This window comes from Humulus lupulus, chromosome 4 (genome assembly GCF_963169125.1).
Source record: "Humulus lupulus chromosome 4, drHumLupu1.1, whole genome shotgun sequence".
In the NCBI taxonomy this organism is placed as follows: Eukaryota; Viridiplantae; Streptophyta; class Magnoliopsida; order Rosales; family Cannabaceae; genus Humulus; species Humulus lupulus.
The window spans coordinates 147,414,666-147,433,311 of record NC_084796.1 but is presented as its reverse complement, the minus strand read 5'-3'; the positions used below and the strand labels follow the sequence as shown (position 1 = coordinate 147,433,311).

The window sequence follows — 18,646 nt, the reverse complement described above, 5'->3', positions numbered from 1 at the left end:
TGAAGATGAAGATGATCTTGCTGACATGCCACCATTGGAAGATGCTTCTATCGATGATGAAGAGTATGGGCCAGAATTTGGTGAAATGCTTGCTCTAGTCACAAGACGAGCCTTAAACTTGCAAGCAAAAGAAGAGGTGCAGCGAGAGAACATCTTTCACACTCGTTGTCATGTGAAAGGCAAGGTATGTAGTGTGATTATTGATGGAGGTAGTTGTACTAACGTTGCTAGTTCTTCCATGGTTGAGAAGCTAGGGCTCTCAACGCTTAGACATCCTTGTCCATACAAGTTGCAGTGGTTGAATGATAGTGGTGAAGTGAGGGTTACAAAACAGGTGCTGGTATCATTTCGAATTGGCAAGTATGAGGATGAGGTATTGTGTGATGTGGTTCCCATGCAAGCTGGACACCTCCTTCTAGGAAGGCCTTGGCTATTTGATCGGCGAGTCCAGCATGATGGATTCACCAACAAGTACTCATTCACGTTCCATCAACGAACAATCACTCTAGCTCCATTGACGCCAAAGCAAGTATATGAAGACCAAGTGAGGTTGCAAAAATTGAGAGATCAAAAAATATTGAGTGAGCAAAAGAAGGAGAGTGAAAAGACGAATGAGAGTGAGAAAAAAGAGAGACAAAGAGAGAAAAGGGTCAAATCAAGTGAGAGAGAAAAGAACGAGAAGAGTTCGATCAATGAGGGAAAATTATAGAGAAAACAAAATAATTTTTATGCAAAAAAATGTGAGGTTAAGGAGGCTCTTTTAAACACTAACCAACTTGATGCTAACAAGGGTCGTCACAAGCAGGTTTTTGACCCCGGTGATTGGGTATGGGTACACATGAGGAAAGAGCGATTCCCAGCACAAAGACGTTCCAAATTGCTACCTCGAGGAGATGGTCCATTTCAAGTGCTAGAAAGGATCACTGACAATGCCTACAGACTCGATTTACCAGGTGAGTATACTGTTAGTGCTACTTTTAATGTTTCTGATTTGAGTCCTTTTGATGCAGGTGAAGATTTGAGGACAAATCCTTCTCAAGAGGGGGGGAATGATGAGGACACCAAGAGTAAAGATCCAAGTCTAGTTCCAGTTGGTCTGGTGACGAGGGCGCGAGCCAAAATACTCAATTTAGGAGCTTGATGAGTCTTATTGTATTTTGTCATCTTGTATTTTTTATTTAGTCTTTGTTTATTTTGTGAAAAGTCAAACACTTGACTTGTGTGAGTCCAAGAGTCCTTTTGTCCTTAATTTCAGTTTTCATTAGGAAGACAAAGGGTTGTCTTTATTTGTCGGTTTTCATTAGGAAGACAAAAGGTTGTCTTTATTTTTTCGGTTTTTAGGAAGACAAAGGGGCTTGTCTTGATGTATTTTTCGGCTATATAAGGCCTTGAAAACATTTGGAAAAATCAGATTATGTTGAATGAAATTGTGAGTTTATTTCTTCTTGAGTTCTTGAAGAAACTTTTGAACTTATCAAGGAGATTCCTTGTGGCATTCATCCTGACTTATCAAACGGATTCCATCCCCGTTTGTGGCGTCTTCCTCATACCAAGGTTCGTGCTTGGCTAAGCATTGGGTCGCGGTTCCATTCCAATCTCGTATGTTCTTGGTGGCTGTTCCATATTTGGTGTCGGGTTTCATCACAATGATGGTGTGGTTCATATCACCTGGGATAAGCATTCGACCTATCAGCAAGTTCAATAATCACCCGTGTTTCTTCAAGTGGACCGAGATTCAATGAAGCATAAATGGAGAATGGCATGACATTGATAGAGGCTCCCAAATCCAACATACAACGCTCAATTCTTTTATTACCAATAGTGCAAGGGATAGTAAAAGTACCAGGATCCTTACACTTTGGTGGAAGCTTCTTTTGAAGAACTGCAGAAACATTCTCCCCCACACTAACTTTTTCATTAGCCCTCAACTTACGCTTATTAGTGCAAAACTCTTTCAAAAACTTGGCATAGCGCGACACTTGTTTAATAGCGTCAAGAAGAGGAATATTCACTTCTACCTTTCGGAATGTATCAAGAATTTCCTTGTCAACCTCTTCCTTTTTAGTCTTCTTTAGTCTGCTTGGGAATGGAGGTGGAATGACAAAAGTAGGCTTAGGGCTTAGTTGTGTAGGGGTGGTTGGCTTTGGAGGAACATCTTCATTAACTGAGCAATCAACTTGTGGCTTGGATGACAATTTACTGGGCATTGGAGGACTAGGTGGATCATATTGCGTCCCACTTCGCAAAGTTACTGCACTAGCATTCTCCTTGGGATTCATCTCAGGTTGTGAAGGCAATTTATTTGACAGATGAGCTTCCAACCTGTTATATGATGCTGCTAATTGTCCCACGTGATTCTCCAAACTTTTGATGGAAGATTGGGTGGTTTGCTGAAATTGAAGAGTATTTGTAGCAAGTGCATTGATTAAATCCTCAGTAGAGGGTTTGGCACTTGGTGGTGGAACAGCTTGCCGTGCTTGTGATGGTCTAGGTACAAAATTATTTTGAGACCACTGTTGCATAGTGAAACCAAGTGGTCTCGCTGATGTTGGTGGTGGAGCAATTTGTTGTTGATTACCATAACGAAGATTTGGATGATCACACCAGCCAGGATTATAAGTTTGTGAAAATGGTTCATAATACATCTGACGTAATTGACCAGGGAAATTGCCTACAGCGTTAACACCCTCAGTTTCTCCCTCAAATAGAGTAGGGCAAGTATCAGTAGCCTGCCCACAACTTGACAGATTCCACATGGCCGCACCTGTTGGCCTAAAGCTAGTTGTTGGACCATTGCAGTTAATTGAGCCAATTGTTGACCCAGCTGATTAGCATTAGAGGTACTCACTTCATTAGCTGATTTGGGTGGTGGAATAGGATCTTGGCAAATGCCAAACTGTTGTGAGTTAGTAGCCATATTAGAAATCAAGCTCCTGGCTGCAGCAGGAGTCTTATCAACTAGTGCACCCCCACTGGCTGCATCAATCATACTTCTATCCAGTGATTGTAATCCTTCATAAAAGTACTGAATGAGGAGCTGTTCACTTATCTGATGATGAGGGCAACTAGCACACAACCTCTTAAATCTCTCCCAATATTCATACAAAGACTCTCCTGTATACTGCCTTATACCACAGATCTCTTTCCTGATGCTTCCAACTTTAGATGCTGGAAAGTATCGTTCTAGGAACATAGTCTTCATACCATTCCAAGTTTCAACAGTACCAGGTGGAAGATAGTACAACCACTCTTTAGCTGCATCCTTTAGGGAGAAAGGAAAAGCTCGCAGCTTAATTTGTTCTTCAGTCACTGCAGTAGGTTTCATACTATAACAGACAATATGAAACTCCTTCAAATGTTTATTTGGATCCTCGCCAGGCAGCCCATGGAAAGAAGGCAATAAGTGGATGAGACCCGACTTCAGCTCAAAGTTTACATCCAACGGTGGATACTGGATGCAAAGTGGTTGTTGGTCAAGATTTGGCGCTGCCAACTCTTTCAATGTCCTTTGTTGGGCCATTGTTCTATAGGATCAAACTAAATCGTCAGAATCAGATTCGTTGTCAGACGGTAATGGCACTTTAACAGGATTGACTTGTGGAGCAAGACGTTGAAAGAGTGGATTATCGGTGATAGTCCTTGAAGAACGAGAAGCTGACGATGACTCAAGACGTTGTTTAAGCCTAGATAATCTTTCATGAGTATCGTCTTCACCAGACATATACACCTGATAATTACACAGTAAAAACTAATTAGTCACAAATAAATAAATTTGAATAACAACGAGAATAACAATAGTCCCCGGCAACGGCACCAAAAATTTGATGGTTGTTGTATACCACACGAATTTAACAATGATTTTTCTTTCAATACTTCCAATTATTTCAGTATAATAGCAAGCACAGGTCGAACCCACGAGGACTATCGTTCACTTTATTATTCAATAATTAACACTAAAACTTAAAAGGGGATTTTGATTTTTAACTCAAAATTAAATAACATAAACTAGAAAGCAAATAAAGATTGGTATTATGATATTAAGAAATAGTTAAAGGTTAATCTCCACCCTCAACAATCATTCCTAATCACTAATAATAAATATTATTCCAAGTCCTCAATTAAACTATTAACCCCGTAGATAACGCTGAAGTAGTCAATTATCCCAGTCTCCCTATTATAACAATAATTAACTCTTTTATCTAAGCAATAAATCTATAAAGCATACAATCTACTTAACTTAGATAAAGCATTAAGTCTTATGGAAACAAGTTAATCTAGGCAATAAATTAATAAAGCATATAATTCATTTAACCTAGGTTCTATTTTTCATCACAATCAACAATTCTTTTGACATCACTATCAATTGCAATTTATCACATACACTTAGAATCCTAAACTATTAGGTGAGTAGTAATTCTAAGATGACAATTGAACAATGTAAAACCTTAATTAGTTGGCCACCTAACAAGAAATCACAAAATTCATAGCATTCAATTAGAAAAATAGAAACAATTTAATATTGAGAGAAATTAAAGAATAATATTCATTATCAACAATCAAGAATTCATGTCTTGGATTTTGAATTAACCCTTAACCTAAAAAGAACCTACTACATAATAGTAATCATAATCACAAACATAATTATAATTAAAATTAAAGAGATTAAGGAAAGAAAAGAAACTAGATTGATGAACAAAAGTAATGTAGTCTTGTAGTCTTCTCTTCAACCCTTTCTCAGTCTTTTTCTCTCCTAAACCGTCATAAAAAATTCCTCTCAAATTAACCCTAATCATCCTTTATAGTCTCAATTAAATTCTAATTAAAAAGTAATAAAAAATCTGAAAACGACGTCGCAAGTCGCGGCCTGGAAAATGCGAGCCGCGGCCTAGAACAAAATCTGTGCATAAATCTGTCACTCAGGCAGCGACCTGAAAATTATGAGCAGCGGTCTGTCTGGAAGAAAAAAAAATTCTACAACTCCAATTCCATTTAAAGTGCCGCAGCCTGAGTTTTATGAGCCGCGGCCTACCTCCAATTTCTTCAATTCTTGATCTTAGATAGCTTGTACGTTGCTGCCACTTCAACATTTCAATCCCGAAAGCTTGGAATACTTCGAAGACTTTATTTTAACTACACTTGCCATCAAAATATCATATTTATCATCATAAAACGCAATGTAGAAAATATGTTGTAGAATCACGAAACTTAGTGAAAACTATTAAAAATACTATCATAACACCATCCAAGCATATAAAAACTTAACAAATATTAATACAAAAATGACCTTATCAGTTAGATTCACATTTTGTTTAAATGACTTGATTAGCAAGTCTTGCACTATTATAAACACACAGTGTAACGGTCTTGGTTACCCAGGACGTTACACTGTTTGACGGCTATTGCGTTTCCCCATGCCTTGAAAATTCACTCCCATCATTACCTCTTTTATAGTGCCCCGATCAATATAAATAACCTATTCTTTTCACTTTTCACTTTTTACCAATCTTCTTTTCTTCCAGAACTCTGAAGAACAAAGCAAAACAAACTCAGAAAAACCTGCTGACCCAAGGCGTTCCTGTCCAGCCGTTTGAATCAATGCGCGTGTCTTCACTTCAATCTTTCATTCAAGTAAGTTTCTTGATCGATTCATCTCTGTTATGCCATACTAAGCAATGTTTGTTTTGTCCCCATTTTAGATTCTGAGTTTTTGAGTTCTTGAATGTTTTTCGACTGTTCTTGAAGAAATTTGTTTCGGGGTAAAAGGGAACGTAGACTTGAGCTTGAAATAACACTTAGTAGGGGTTAAGGATCAGTTTGGTAGTTAGGATCATGAATTTAGGGTGCAAAATTGAAGTAAAAATTCGATTTTTAAGCTCGTAGAAAAACTGGGTTTTTCCCGCCCCTTCAGAGTTGAAAAAGTTTCTCCTGAAAAAACTTTTTACTTCTGCTTTTTGATCCATTTTCCAAACTGTTCACATAGGATTTAGTGTTTTTGACAGAATGTTGCTGGTCGTATAAAAGCTTAACTTTTATACACAAGCAACGTTATTCCAATTCTTAACACCTTTTAGTCTTTTTGGGTTTTAGATTCTCATCTCCCCTTCTCTGTTCACAGATTTTCATGCACGATCTGTGGGGAGGTGAGAGGCCAATCGACGACGACCTGCTTGCTCAGCTGCTCGAGAATGAAGAATTGTCGTCGCTACTCATTTCGGGGATTCCTTTTTCCCATTCCCTATCCAATAGACCTTCGACCAGTCCATCAAACATGGGTAGAGTAAAATCGACCGCCCAGAAAAAGAAACCAACAAACCCTCAAGCAAATCAGCCTGCTCCTTGGGCTGAAATTCCTTCGACCAGTGGTCGAGCCGAAAACACTGATCCTGAAATCCAAACACAGGTCCAACCCCGGGACGTCCTTCGACCAGATGTCAAATGGTACGTTGCACCCCTAGCAATATTATTGCTAGGATGTTAACCAATTATCTCAGAAAGTACGGACTTTCTAGGGTAACTTTGTTCAAACCCACCAACGACCAGCGGGCAAACCTGCCTGGCTGCGCCTTCAGTGCCTGGTCAAGGTATCATATCAAGGCAGGAGCAATCTTGCCTCTTCATCCTTTTTCCAGGGAATGGCCAATTATTTCGAGGTCGCTCCTTTCCAAATAACTCCAAACGGGTATAGAATGCTTTCTGCACTATATATCCTTTATAGCCATAAAAAGTGGTTTGTCCCTACGCCTCATGAGATCAATTACCTGTTCAATCTTAAATCCAACCCCAACTAAGACAATACGGGGTTTTTTCATCTCTGTCACCAGGAATCGACATGTGTCTTCCTGAGTGAGGCTACCTACAAGTCCAATGTAGGAAAGTACTTCCAGGAGTACTTTTTAAATACTGGTCTGGTTGCCAACAACCTAGCCTTCACACAAGGAGGTAACTTCTTTATTATCTGGTCGCTTATTTATTTTTGTTTTATCTGCATCCTCCTTATAAAATGAGCACTCTTCAGGTCCATGGCAACGACCAGCTCCTACTCCAAAAATGGAGATTCGAGCAGCATCGCTGGCCAGCATGACTGAAGTAGAAAAATTGTCAAAAAGCTGGTCACTGAAGCCAATCTAAGGCTAGTCGGTCTTCTAGCACCTCATCAGGATGTGAGGGAGTCAACGACGGGGAGTGCCATTGGCGGAGAAGTTCCCGAGCAGCACCAAGACATGTCACAGCCTCCAAGGAGGAGGAAAACTGGGGTGACAATCAGGGAACTCTACTAATAATTTCCTTGTTCTCATTCTTAACTCCATCTATACATATTGTCTAACTGCTTGCAATGTTTCCTTACTTGCAGATATGTTGTCTGGAGATATGTTTGACTGCTACAGCACATCTGCTGCTCCTTCGACCAAAAAGAGTCGGACTGAGGATCCTCCAGCAGCCGCTTCTTCCAAAGAAACAACACCCCCTCAGTCTCCCCCAGCACCATCCGATCAGAATCATATCCCTCCTGCACCTGCCGACCAGCCATCTCACGGTCAACCTGGAGATGTCCTAACAAGCACCGTAGTCACCGTGGCCAGAGAGAGAATATACAAACTCTCAAAGCACAAACGCAGCCGAGAGGCCATCATCGGCACAGACTCTATGGAGGTCGATCAGATAATAAACCGAGGACTGAATGAGATAGACAGTGTAAGTTGCTTTCTATTGCTAAGTTTTGTTTATTTTGTTATTTCCCGCCATCATCTAATCGTAGGAAATACTGACTATAACTGCTGGCTGGTGCCGCACGGGGGTTTTGGTCACCCAGACCAAAGAATCTGATGCCAAACATGCTAAGGAGGTCGAGGTGCTCGAGAGGAAAAACTGCTCGAGAGAAACACTGAACTACTCGAGCAAAACTCCAAGCTGGCCGAAGAGCTTCAACAATTTTAGACTGCTTTGACCAAAGCCAATGAAGACAAAGAGAAGTTTAGGGAGTGTGCTAAACTTAATTGTCAAGAGGCCAAACAGCTTGAGGCTGAGCTGATCGCGAGCAGAAAAGAGACTGATGAGCTGGAGGGGCATGTCAAGGAGCTTGAGGAGACTAATGCCAGCAACTTGGAAAGGTATAGGAGAGCTACCCAACATTGCTTTTATGAGTTCTGGAATCATAATCATGGGGCCAACTTCAATTAACTTTCTGAGCGGCTGAGGCGAACTGAAATAGGCCGATGCACTGCTCGCCTGGAGGAAGAAGAGAAAGCCAAGATTCTTGCCTCCCCGTAAATCTCCCTAGCCACGGGAATTATCAGCGCAGAAAATGAAGCTGGAATCACTGTCGACCAGGGAAATCCTCAAGACCCTCCTGCCTTGTAGTATTTTTGTTTTAATTTTATCCTATAAAAACAGTTTATATTTTTATTGCTGCATGGGCAGCTTTTTTCCTTTTAACAAACAATTACATCCGAGCAGTAACTGCTCGCGGTGTAAAGAGATTCATTTTTGATATTATAATATTTGCCTTTTTATTATAACATCTGTTCGCATGACCGAACTTAGCATAGTACTTTGGTTTGATTTAACAAAATAAAAAATTTTGAAAAATACTCTAAGTACCCTAGCATGCTTTCACTTATTTTGCTCGTGTGTTTACATACCTTTTGATATGCTTTTCTTACTAGATACCTTATATGCCCCCCAAGTGATTGAGGAGCTTTAGGTCCTCGATCACTTGCCTTGACTAGGACCTATTCGAACATTTCTGCTCGGTAATAATACTTGTAAAAATGAGAATATAGCAAAACAACACACGTAATGAGCACATACTTGTAATAAATACAATAGTTGGCAAGATTGACTGGCTGCGCATAGTCCCTTTTGTTTCTCGTAATAAATGGAAAAATCGTGTCTGTATGAGTGATCACTAAAATGATCTTACACTTATAAGTGATCAGTCATAAAAATGACTAACCCTTGTTCATAAACTTGTAAAAAGTAAAATTCATACAAGCCAATTCTTTTAGAAGAATTGTTTATTGATAGTACTTGCGCAGGTTTTCTCCATTCCAATAGCGAGGAATGAGATCTCCATTTAAGCGAGCAAGTTTATAAGTGCCTGGATGGAGGACTTCTTCGACTTGGTACGGTCCTTCCCAGTTAGGTCCGAGTACTCCAGCGGCTTGGTCGCGGGTGTTAAGGAAAACTCTTCTAAGTACTAGATCTCCCACATTAAATTTCCTTTCTCATACTTTAGAGTTGAAATACCGGGCGACCTTTTGTTGGTAAGCTGCTACTCGGAGTTGGGCTTGCTCACGCCATCCATCGACCAAATCTAAAGACTCCATCAATAACTGGTTGTTAGTGTCATGGTCGTACACTATCTGTCAATGTGATGGCGGACCTAATTCAATAGGCAGCATAGCCTCACACCCATAAGCCAAGGAGAATGGAGTATGGCCTGTTGTTGTTCGATGAGACGTCTGGTACGACCAGAGGACTTCAGGAAATTGCTCTGGCCATGTCCCCTTTGCTTCCTCAAGCCTTTTCTTCAGAGTATCCTTTAGCGTTTTATTGACTGCCTCGACTTGTCCGTTTTCCTGAGGGTGAGCAACTGAAGAAAAGCTCTTAATAATTCCATGCCGCTCGTAAAAATCCGTGAACAAATCACTATCAAACTGTGTGTTGTTGTCCGAGACAATTTTTCTTGGCAATCCATAGCGACACACAATATTCTTGACCACAAAATCGAGCACTTTCTTGGTCATTATGGTTGCAAGTGGCTCAGCCTCGGCCCACTTTGTGAAGTAATCAACAGCCACCACGGTGTATTTGACACTGCTTTTCCCTGTGGGCAAAGATCCAATAAGGTTTGTTCCCCATACTGCAAATGGCCGCGGACTTTGCATCTGCTTTAGCTCATTAGGGGCTGCTCGTGGAATCTTGGAGAATCTCTGGCACTTGTCGCACTTTCAAACAAATTCCATCAAATCTTCATTCATTGTTGGCCAGAAGTACCCTTGTCTTAGGATTTTCTTTGATAAGCTCTGCCCCCCAACGTGGTCCTCATAAAAGCCTTCATGGACCTCTTTCATTAACTCTTTGGCCTTTTCTTTTGAAATACACCTAAGGAGTGGCATCGAGTACCCCCTTCGATATAGAATTCCATCAACTAGGATGAATCTAGCGGCTTGCGCTGAAGGGTCCTAGCTTTGTTTCTGTCCATAGGTAACACTCCATGCGTCAGGTACTCTATGAAAGGTGCCATCCATGTATCTGCCGCCTGAATCACCAAAGAGGTTTCTTCTACTTGAATGCTAGGTGCAGACAGCCGTTCAACTGGTACTATATTCAGGGTGTCAGCATCCTTGACACTTGATAACTTGGCCAAAGCATCAGCATTTGAATTTTGATCGCGAGGTACTTGCTGGAAGGTATACTTCTCAAACTGGGCCAACAAATCTTTTGCTTTATTCAGGTAGGCAACCATCTTTAGACCTCAGGCCTGGTATTCTCCAATGATCTGATTAACCACCAACTGGGAGTCACTATAAATTTCTAGTGACTTTATGTGCATGTCTCTGGCTAACCATAAACCTACGAGCATAGCTTCATACTCGGCTTCGTTGTTGGACGCCGCGAAGTCGAATCTAATCGCACGGTGAAATCGATGCCCTTCAGGCGTTATCAAAATCATGGCTCCAGCGTGATGCTCATTAGAAGAACCGTTTGTAAACAACTTCCAAGAAGGAATTTGGCTTTGAGGTTCAGGCACTTCGATCTGCTCTTCGACCTGCTCACTTTCTGGAAGCCCAGTTTGCTCTGCAACGAAGTCAGCCAGTGCTTTTCCTTTTACCGCTGCTCCTGGTAAGTAAGAGATATCAAACTACCCAAGTTCAACCGCCCATTTCAATAATCGACCCGCGGCTTCTGGCTTCTGCAGAACTTGCCGTAGAGCTTGGAAGTTAAAATTGTGATTGGGTGAGCTTGGAAGTACGGTTGCAGCTTTCTGGAGGCTAAGATCAGGCAGTAGGCTAATTTCTCAATAGGAGGATACCTCAGTTCTGCTCCTATTAGCCTTTTGCTTACATAATACACGACCTTTTGCACATTCTCCTCCTCTCTTACTAGAACAACACTAGCAGCATATTTTGTGATCGCCAAGTAAATGAACAAGGTTTCTTTATCAACTGGCTTTGATAGAATCGGTGGCTGCGACATATGCATCTTTAAAGCTTGAAAAGCTTGCTCGCACTCCTCCGTCCATTCGAACTTCTTGTTGCCTCTAAGCATATTAAAAAATGGGACGCATTTGTCCGTCGATTTGGAAATAAATCTACTTAGAGCAGCAATCCTTCCAGTTAGACTTTGAACATCTTTGATCTTCGTTGGCAATTTCATATCGACCAGGGCTTTGATCTTCTCGGGATTGGCCTCAATTCCTCGTGAGTTTACTATAAATCCCAAGAATTTTCCTGATCCAACTACGAAGGAAAACTTGAGGGGATTTAGCTTCATCTGATATTTATTCAAGACGTTGAAGCACTCGTTCAAGCCCCCTATGTGTCCTTCTGCCTCTTTTGACTTAACCAGCATGTCATCAACATATACTTCCATGTTTGTACCGATCAACTCCTTGAACATGTGATTGACTAGTCATTGGTGTTGACGGTGAAATCTTGTCAACGAAATTAGGTCAGAAAACTCAAAGGTGAATGTGGCGATGTTTAGATAAAAACTTATAATGAACTTATGGAAGGATAAACATAGATGAACAATGGAGTGAAAAATGTATATTTCTTAATAGCCTCTGCATACAATGAATTTTCCAACCCCCCTTCTGGAGGGTTGATGATCTATTTATATTGGAGCTCTAATGGCTCCTCATACATTGTGGTCCCAAGGGGACAAGATTATACATGGGTACATTGCCAGGGTAGTGGCACAGGTCGTGGTGGAGCAGAAGGTCATAGTGTCGGCCTGGTACATAGTCAGAGGCATGCATATAGTGCTTCCACTCTCTGTACAAATCCGTACCTACACTACCTGTGTGATATAGATGTCAGGGTCATGCTTCTGTCCTCCTCATGGTTGTACGTCCTGTACCCGTACACGTACGAGTACTTTGTACCTGATGGTTATTCTCGCACCTCCAAGGCATGTATCTGCTCAAAGCTATTCCACGTTCTACTAAGTGTAGGGAAGCTAGTGTGTTGACTTGAACGATACACTTAGTCATCTATTCCACTATTGGCTCGATACCTAATAGTTATTGGGTCTCTCCTATTGCTCCTTGCACGCTCCTTCCAGAGGTCTTAAACCCCATGCGGGTATGCAAGGCACGAGGCCATGGTGGTGTAAGGCATCTCAGGGGTCACGTGACCATGGTGGTGTAAGGAATCTAGGTCGCGAGACCATGGTGGTGTAAGGCATCTCAAGGGTCGTGAGACCATAGTGGAGCGAGGCATCTTAGAGGCCGTGGGACCATGATGGTGCAAGGCACCTTAGGGGTCGTAGGACCATGGTGGTGCGAGGCCCTATTATATGGTTGAAGGATACTAGGTACGAGGCCATGGGAGCCGCGAGATAAGATGCGCGAATGTGCACGTGAGGCCACCTGCGTGCGCACGAGGCCACTTGGGCTTGGGCACCATTATGCGTGTGAGGCCACCTGCGTGCGCGCGAGACCACCTTGGCCTGGGCACCATTACGCGCGCGAGGCCACCTTGGCCTGGGCACCATCATGCGCGCGAGGGCACCTTGGCCTGGGCACCACTATGCGCGCGAGGCCACCAGTGTGCGTGCGAGACCATCAGCGTGTGCGCGAGGCCATCCACATGAGGTGCACGACACGAGGCGCCTCTCGGGATGATGGCCCGATGTGCGCGCGAGACCGTGGCCGAGATGGTGGTGCGCGCGCGAGGCCGTCCACATGAAGTACATGGTGCGAGGCCTCCCCCACAAGGCGCATGTCGCGAGGCTATGGGAGTTTTGGCCAGAACGTGGTCTCGTCGGACCTATTGGAACGAGCCCGATGATATGGCTAAGTGACCCTCAACCATGTGTTCTGGGTAGGGATTAAAGAATTTTTTCTCTTTGGTGGATTTTTGGCATCCACACTTGCCCCAGTCTATAGGGAGGCCTTTAGGCGTTCTTATAGACTCTTCTCTTCCTTTTTATCATTCTCTTATTCTTCTTCTTCTTCTCTTTTTTTTTTATTTTTTTTATTATATTTATCATGTTCGAGGTCCTTTGGAACCCACGTGAAAGGGGGTTCAGTAGGTCTCTCTTTGGTGCACCTTGATTGTATCTATAAGGACATGTTGACCCCTTGGGTTCTGGTTATCCTTTTACATACTTTTGCGCGCGCTTATTTTTTCTTGCGAGAAGCGTCCTTCTCATCATTAGGCATAGTACTATTTTTGCAAGCATCTTCTTTGAGACCCTTTTTGCAAACGTCTTCTTTTAGACCCTTTTTGGAAGCATCTACTTCGAGACCCTTTTTGCAGGCGTCTACTTTTGAGACCCCTTTTCGTAAGCGTCTACTTTGAGACTCTTTTTGCAAGCGTATATTTTTTAGACCCTTTTTCGTAAGCGTCTACTTTGGAGACCCTTTTTTGCAGGCGTCTACTTTTGAGACCCTTTTTTGCAGGCGTCTACTTTTGAGACCCTTTTTTGCAAGCGTCTACTTTTGAGACCCTTTTCTCAAGCGTCTACTTTGGAGGTGTTCTCCCCTCGGGTTGGGACTTTCATGGCTAGATGGTCTCGTTCAATCTCAAACTTGGTCAGCGACCCCTCTAGCACGATGCCCCCTTCTATATGGAATCTTCAGACGTATTGGTAGTAGGGCAACTGGAGGAAGGTTCGCTTTCTTCAACATGGAAGTTCTTATGGCCCTCTTCCACACGTATGTACTTCTGTGCTCTCTTAAAGAAGTCATCCAAATTCAAAACTTCTCTTTTGAGCATGTTACCCCATAACTTGCTTCCTGGACAAATTCCGGCTGTAATAGCCATCTTGAGCTCCACTTTGGTTAAACCTCCCACCTTTGTTGCTTCTATACTGAACCTATGGATGTAGTCCTTCAGACTTTCATTCTTGCTTTGTTTTATGTTAGCGAGGCTGGTAATTGGCATGACGTAATCACAGGCTGCATGGTGCTGCTGAAGAAACTCATCAGAGAATTGTTGCCATGACTCGATTGTTCCTGGCCTTAACCTTTTGAACCACTTGTACGCCACTCCTTTAAGCGTAACGACAATGCAATGACACTTTTCCCTGTTGTTGACCCCGCTTAACTTCATCAAGTTATTGAAGGAGTCTAAGTGATATTTTGGGTCTGTAGTACCCTCGTACGGAGTCATGCGAGGCTCTCTGAAGCCAGTGGGCATTTGCTCAACCTGAATCTCCCTTGTGAAGGGTGAATCATAGTCGAATTCTTCGTCATCCATGTGCCCCCCAAGTGCAGTGGTGATCTTGCCCCGAGGGCTTCACATTTTGGTGTCTAGTCCCCTCCTCTTTTTGCATAAGGAGTCTTGCGGGTTCTCGGGCTGATCCCTTGCCTTGGTTGTGTTCCTCAGAGGAACCGCGGGGGGTGCGTTTCTTACTTCTGACCTCTTCCCATGGAGATCTTTTCTTAGGCCAGGGGGTGCCTCTTTTAAGGGGACTTCGGCCTCATTCTTACGACCATCATCTTCCCTCCACCTTTGCTCCTGGGGACATTTTGTCCCCCATGGTACTTTGTCTGGGGGGCTTTACTAGTGGAAAGTTGGGTTCCCCCATCGTCTTTGGGGACAGTGTTTTCCCCTTTTTCATGCTCTTTCCTTTACGCTTAGGGAGGGGTATGCTTGACTTCCCTTGCAGTAGGTCGCTTAAAACCTCCTGCATGTTCTCTATCGCGGTTTCTAGCCTTCGAGTCTTTTTATGCAACTCGTGAATCTCATCCTTGTAGAAGCGAGTCCTTGAGCTGGAACTTACCGAGCGTACCCCAGGACCCTTGCCTGGCCAGTGCGTCGAGGGACCTGGGTCCTGGTGGCCTGAGCGTGGTGTCAACGGGGGTCGGTTAAGTGGATACACTAGTGGCTCTAAATGACCTTCGTCAGGCTGGATAACTGGGGACGATGCTTCCCTCTCCTTCCCTGGGGGAAGAGGTTCCTTCGGTCTACCTCCATGCTTAGACGGAGGGGGATCTTTCTTGGAAGCCCTCCGCTCTACTTCGTTCTAGCGAACCTCATCCTCCTGTATTTGCCGTAGGCGTTTTGAACGTCTTAGCATCTTTCCTTGTTGGAAGTGATGGAAGAACACTGGCATGATGCTTGTTCTTCCCACAGACGGCACCAAACTGTTGACGGTGAAATCTCGTCAATGAAATTAGGTCAGAAAACTCAAAGGTGAATGTGGCGATGTTTAGATAAAAACTTAGAATGAACTTATGGAAGGATAAACATAGATGAACAATGGAGTGAAAAATGTATATTGCTTAATAGCCTCTACATACAATGAATTTTCCAACCCCCCTTCTGGAGGGTTGATGATCTATTTATATTGGAGCTCTAATGGCTCCTCATACATTGTGGTCCCAAGGGGACAAGATTATACATGGGTACATTGCCAGGGTAGTGGCATAGGTCGTGGTGGAGCAGAAGGTCATAATGTCGGCCTGGTACATAGTCAGAGGCATGCATATAGTGCTTCCACTCTCTGTACAAAATCGTACCTCCACTACCTATGTGATACAGATGTCAGGGTCATGCTTCTGTCCTCCTCATGGTTGTACGTCCTGCACCCGTACACATACGGGTACTTTGTACCTGATGGTTATTCTCGCACCTCCAAGGCATGTATCTGCTCAAAGCTATTCCACGTTCTACTAAGTGTAGGGAAGCTAGTGTGTTGACTTGAACGATACACTCAGTCATCTATTCCACTATTGGCTCGATACCTAATAGTTATTGGGTCTCTCTTATTGCTCCTCGCATGCTCCTTCCAGAGGTCTTAAACCCCATGCGGGTACGCAAGGCACGAGACCATGGTGGTGTAAGGCATCTCAGGGGTCGCGTGACCATGGTGGTGTAAGGCATCTGGGTCGCGAGACCATGGTGGTGTAAGGCATCTCAGGGGTTGCAAGACCATAGTGGAGCGAGGCATCTTAGAGTCCGTGGGACCATGATGGTGTAAGGCACCTTAGGGGCCGTAGGACCATGGTGGTGCGAGGCCCTATTGTATGGTTGAAGGATACTAGGTACGAGGCCATGGGAGCCGCGAGATAAGATGCGCGGATGTGCACGTGAGGCCACCTGCGTGCGCGCGAGGCCACCTGGGCTTGGGCACCATTATGTGCGCAAGGCCACCTTGGCCTGGGCACCATTACGCGCGTGAGGCCACCTTGGCCTGGGTACCATCATGCGCGCAAGGGCACCTTGGCCTGGGCACCACTATGCGCGCGAGGCCACCAGTGTGCGCGCAAGACCATCAGCGTGTGTGCGAGGCCATCCACATGAGGTGAACGATGCGAGGTGCCTCTCAGGATGATGGCCCGATGCGCGCGCGAGACCGTGGCCGAGATGGTAGTGCGTGCGCGAGGCCCTCCACGTGAGGTACATGGTGCGAGGCCTCCCCCACAAGGCCCATGTCGCGAGGCTATGGGAGTTTTGGCTAGAACGTGGTCTCGTGGGACCTATTGGAATGAGCCCGATGATATGGCTAAGTGACCCTCAACCATGTGTTCTGGGTAGGGATTAAAGAATTTTTTTCTCTTTGGTAGATTTTTGGCATCCACAATTGGTAAGTTGCACCAGCATTTTTCAAACAGAAGGGCATTACTTTGTAGCAATAAATCCCTGTATCAGTCCGAAAACTAGTGTGATCCTCATCAGGTGGATGCATACTGATCTGATTGTACCCAAAGAATACATCCATGAATGATTGGATCTTGTGTCCTGCAGTGGCATCGACCAACTGGTCGATCCTAGGGAGTGGGGAACAATCTTTAGGGCAGGCTTTATTAAGGTCTGTGAAATCCACGCACGTTCTCCACTTGCCATTCGGCTTGGGAACTAGTACGGGATTAGAGACTCACGATGGATAAAATGCTACCCTGATGAATCCATTCTCCTTTAGCTTCTCGACTTCCTCTTTCAGAGCTTTTGATTTGTCTTTGTCGAGCAGCCTTCTTTTCTGTTGTACTGGTGGAAAACTCTTGTCTACTTTCAGGACATGGCTAATAACTGCAGGGTCTATTCCAACCATGTCTTTATGCGACCAGGCAAAGACTTCCTGGTTCTTCTTTAAAAATTCCATCAGCCTTTGTTTTGTTGTTGTCTCTAAGTGTTTACCTACTTTCACAACCCTGGTCGGATCTGCTTCATCGAGTTGGACCTCTTCAAGGTCCTCGAGGTCCTATTTCTTCATCAAAATCCTCAAAGCGAGGATCCAAATCTCTATCCTCACTTTGGGAAACACCCTATTTGGTGACACAATCACCTGATTGGGCTTGCACTTCATTGGCCGTTTGCAACTCTTTTCCGGCAGTTTCCCTCGATCTACCTTTCTTTGCCTTAGATATTGAGGCATTGTAGCACTCCCTCACTTCTCGTTGGCTTCCCAATACGCATCCTACTTCTACGTCGGTTGGGAATTTCATGGCAAGGTGCCAAACTGAGGTTACAGCTCGCAGGTCGACCATAATAGGCCTCCCAATCACGGCATTACGCAAAAGGACAATCAACTACTATGAAAGTAGTGAGTAATGTCATGTTTGCAAGTGTAGTTCCTATTGTAACTGGGAGCCTAATCGACCCTGTTGGTGCGAGCCCTTCACCAGAAAATTCGTATATGGTTTGGTTGCACGGCTCCAGGTCCTTGACGGACAACTTCATCCTCTCCAGTGAAGACTTGTAGAAAATGTTGATTGAGCTCCCTGTGTCAACCAGCACCCTCTTAACCATCATATTGGCAATCTGGACATCCACGACCAGTGGATCTGAATGTGGGAATTGGACATGCTGGGCATCATCCTCAGAGAGAGTAATCAACTCCTCCTCTGTTCAAGGTTTTTTAGGTGCTCGATCCTCCACACTCATCATCTCGATGTCCTGGTCGTGGTGTAAGGTCCGAGCGTATCGCTCCCTTGCCTTCCCACTATCACCTGCAAGGTGTGGGCCACCACAGATGGTGAGTAATGTACCTGCCACAGGAGTTGGATGTAAAGGTTGAGAGTGTTGGTGTGCAGGCACCTGCTTGTTTCCTCCTTGAGCCTCTCGCTGAGACCCTCCCGCGGCTCGTACATACCTCCTTAGGTGTCCCTGTCTGATAGGGAACTCAATTTCTTCCTTCAACTGGTTACACTCATTGGTGTCATGTCCGTAGTCGTTGTGAAAATGACACAATTTTTTTGTATCTCTCTTGGAGATATCCTTCCTTGTAGGTGTTGGTCGCTTATAAGAGATATTGGCGTTGGTCGCCTTGTAGACCTCTGCTCTACTTTCGACAAGGGTCGTATAGTTGGTGAATCTCGGCTTGTATCTATTGCCTTTGGGGCATTTGTTTTCGGATGTTGATGGCTCACTGGTGGCCCTTTTTCCACCATTTTTTCCATTTCCATTCCTGTTGCCTTTGTCGTTGCCATTGGGTTTATCCAACCCATTGGCGGCTTTGGCGGGATCTTCCT

At 44.0% G+C, this 18,646-nt stretch overlaps 1 non-coding gene across 1 annotated transcript; it reads left to right on the top strand.

Moving 5' to 3' along the window:
• Window positions 1–3,047: 3,047 nt before the first annotated feature.
• On the top strand, window positions 3,048–3,154 carry LOC133833609 (small nucleolar RNA R71). Its single transcript, XR_009892980.1, has one exon. It is a non-coding gene; the product is annotated as a small nucleolar RNA R71 (small nucleolar RNA).
• The last annotated feature ends 15,492 nt before the right edge of the window (window positions 3,155–18,646 follow it).